The following is a 3,921-nucleotide window of genomic DNA, read 5'->3' as shown; positions in this document are numbered from 1 at the left end:
TTTAAAAGTGCTTAGCTTAGTGTCTGACGAAGAGGAGGCATTTAAATGCTTCTGTCCTTTCTCCTCTTTTTATCCCCAGTGGTAAGCATAGTGTCTAGAACATAGCAGGTGTTTAATGACTGTTTTATGATTCATCAATCAATGGATAAAACTAAATGGTTTGCCCCAAATTAGATATAGACTATCTTTTAAAGATGGACTTTGATCCTGGACTACCTTGCCCTTCCATCCATGACCTTTCACTGTGCTACACTGGGCATTCCCAAGCTTTGCTACATCTGTTTGTTTTTTTTTTTTTTAAACAAAAATTATCATACATGCCTTCAATCAATCAATGTATTAAAATGTTAATGTTTAACATGGACCAGGGAAAGAGCATTATGGACAAGTGTAAATGCATCTCCTACTATATGGGTTGATTTTTACCTCTGTTTTCCTTTCTTCACTCTTTCTAGTGCTTTCATGGTAGCAAGATGGAGTCAGGAAGAAAGAAAAGCAAATATATTCAGCATTAAGTACTCAAGAACTAATTCCATCTAAAGAAAATCCAGATTTTCTTAATTTTGTGTTCATTCTGATCCTTCAGCAGAGAAATTGTTCTATTATTACACTCCAATTACTTAAATTTGTCATTCATTTATATTGTCAATAAACATTTTGATGTATAGGATATGTTGAAGTTTTTGACAAAAAGGAGATTATTTGAATATAAGCTCATTTAGAGTAAAGGCAATTTCATTCTTTGTACTCATATCCCCAGTGCCATGCCCAATGACTTACCCATAGTAAATAAATACTTGTTGTTGACTGATTAAATCCTTATAATTCTGGATAATCATTGATCAATGCTATCCTCTACCAATTCCTTGGATTGTAAAAACATGATTGTGCTGAATTATCACTTTGAAAACAGAGAAAGATACAGCCATTGTAATTGGCACAAGAAAGCAAATATAGAACACAATACCAGTATTTTCTCTCTTGTCTATAAGCAAAGTTTCCAAGGTTGCAAAGTAATGTTGGCATTATATGCTCAGCTCAATTATAGGAACCATAGAATAAAATGGGACCAGGGTGGAGAAATGGCACCTGAACTGCTGAAGGTTCATCCATCCAGATGATGCATATTATGTAGAAAGACACTGAACAGTAAAGGATGTTGAAAGCAAAAGCTTTGTCTTAGAAATGTGTTTTCTTTTGGTTAAACATCCTCTTAGAAATACATCTTTTTTGCATTTTGAAGAGACAGCAGAGAAGGGGGCTTAACAAAAGCCAGCAACCTGTAATCCAGTAGCTAAACATCCTGAGAAGGTAGTAACCCAGGCCTCAGCATGCTGGGGTTATGGGCAGAAGGGAAGAGGTCCAGTTTTGGCTTGGCTGGAAGGATTTCAGCTGTGAGCATGCCCCAGTCAGTAGAAACAGGAAAATGCTTGATTATTCAGTTTTAAGAATCTGATGATACAGATGAAGATCATGGAAGAGATTCAGCCCTTGTAGCTAAGAAAATCACATCATCACCCTGAGTGGCTAGAAACAAGCAGTCTGGGAAAAATTCACAGGATGATCATGAGGACTCTGAAGAAAAAGAGGTGAAAACCAAGAAGGGTGATTCATAGTCACCAGGAGATAGCAAAGGTCAGAAAAAAGGTCACAAAAATGTTTACCAACAACATCAGTCAGCATTCAAAGCAGCTTCTGAGTAGGGAAAGATGCCCATGGAAGAGGAGGGCAGTAAGGAACAAGAAGGGGAAGAAGAAAAATCATTCCAGAAGGATTCCAACAGTGATGAAGACTTCCTAATGGAAGGTGATATTGATAATGATTATGGAAGCTCAAAAAAGAAAAACAAAACATCATGAGACCCAAGCCAGAAAGGAAAGGAAAGAAAAGAAAATGCCCTAACAGGTTAAAGACTACAATGACACCAAACCTGTCTGTGATAATTCTTCATTGCCAAAGAAGATCATGACATTAGAGAAATGATGACATGACTTACACTTGACTTTGCTTTGAGTGAGGGAGGACTGTGCAGGTCACCAGCTTCACTTCTCCTCCAGAGCCATTTGGATCCAGTGACCAGATATTTATAGGCCAAGGTCTCTCAGTGCATCCTGGGCCTTCTCCAATGCCACTAAACACATTAAAGTGAAAAGTAAAATTAAGCTATCCCCACAGTATCAAAGGCATCATAGGAAAAGACTCCTTCCAAAGAAGAGAAAGAACAGTCAGAAAACCCCCAGAAAGAAAAAATGTGTCAGCCCTCTGCCAGAAAAATCTGGGGATGAGAGATCTGAAGATGAAACCCAGTCTGGAGAAGATTAAAAAGCAATAGTTTAGGAAGATTTTGTGTGTTTTTGAAAGAGAGGGGAAACAAAGAAAACATACTTAGGGTTAGAACATAACTTGGGCTGTGGCTTGACTTACAGACTTTGAATGTTTCACCCTCTTCCATTTTCTTCTGCCTCGCCCACTGTTGAGAGATAATGTCCCCTTTCCTAAAAAGAGAAAATTTCAATCTTTTAAAATTACCATTGTTTGTTGGCTAATCTACCTCTCCTAACCTCTAGTGAAAGTCATGACAAAATGTTCAATGAATTTTTGTTGTTGTTGTCCAGTCATGTCTGACTCTTCTTGACCCCATTTGGGTTTTCTTGGCAAAGATATTGGAGTGGTTTGCCATTTTTTTCTCCAGCTCATTTTGCAGATGAAGAAACTGAAGCAAAGAGGATTAAGTAACTTTCCCAGGGTCACAGAGATAATAAATAGCTTAGTCTAGATTTGAACTCAGGAAGACAAGTCTCCTATACCACCTTGCTGCACTATAAATTTACCCAATGACTATACCACCTAACATTCCAGAAAAAGATAAAAGATGAAAGGATTAGTACTATAGGTGAAGCAATAAGATTTGAGGCAAATGTTTTTGGAATTTTAGTTTTACTAAAAATTACCAAGGTAAGAAGGAATTCAAAAGACAATAAGGATTCCAAATGAAAATTGTTGTTCCTTATTTACCTGAATTTGCAAAAAGATCACTGTTAGTAAATACAAAAAAAAGTATTTTTCTTTTGAATAATTAAACTTCCATTGTCTAGGGAAAATGGTGATAATCATGAATACATCCTCATTTTTTTCCTTATTTTGAATCTCATTTGAGAAAAACCAGGGAACATGACCTCTTGGTGTGGGATTTTATTAGCTTTTTTTCTTTATATTGCTCTGTTTTGTTATATTGCACTCCTGGTTATCTCAAGGAGAACAGGAGCAAGTGATCCCTTTTTTCCCGGTAAGGTCTTTAGGGAGTTAAATGATGATCAGCCTAAAACTCAGCAGAGGAGTGCACCAAAATCTGACAGACTTTGTTTCAGATTTTAATATCCATGGTTTTTAAAATAGATATGTAGCTATTATTTTTCTTGGAATAAATTTTTCCAAGGATCAAGAGGAATTCAGCAAGATTGCTGTACCACATCAAAATGTGTTTCTTCTCAAACTGGACAGGTTTAGATCTTACGTCAATAAAGAACCAGTTAATATGAAACTAAAAAAAAAACTACATTTTTTTCATATATCCACACATGCTCAAAGTATTAGAAACATTATTTACTGAATTTGTATAAACAGTGAGTTAATTGATGCCAGACACTTTAGAAATGGATAAACCTAGAAATATTAAGTTCATTACATATTCTAAACAACTTTCAAAATAAAAATGTATAATTTTCCCCAAGTAATTTCTTTTTGATCTTTAAATATAAAAGAATAGTTTCCCTGTGAATACTTCATTGAATCTTTGGCTAAATCTTGTTTTCTCAGAGATATTAGAGGGCTAAGAAGCCTGTCAAGTCATTTTCATTACTCTTTCTGATTGCTTGCACTAGCAATTCTCATTTTAAGCTGTAAATTGAATTGCAACAGACA

General features: G+C 35.7%; 1 pseudogene; it reads left to right on the top strand.

Annotated features, from left to right (window-relative positions):
• Positions 1-1,342: 1,342 nt before the first annotated feature.
• LOC140523128 (nuclear ubiquitous casein and cyclin-dependent kinase substrate 1-like) lies at positions 1,343-1,969 on the top strand (annotated as a pseudogene).
• Positions 1,970-3,921: the final 1,952 nt, after the last annotated feature.

This window comes from Notamacropus eugenii, chromosome 2, assembly GCF_028372415.1.
Source record: "Notamacropus eugenii isolate mMacEug1 chromosome 2, mMacEug1.pri_v2, whole genome shotgun sequence".
NCBI lineage: Eukaryota > Metazoa > Chordata > Mammalia > Diprotodontia > Macropodidae > Notamacropus > Notamacropus eugenii.
Note: the sequence above shows the minus strand (reverse complement) of the source record. Positions and strands in the feature narration are given on the sequence as shown.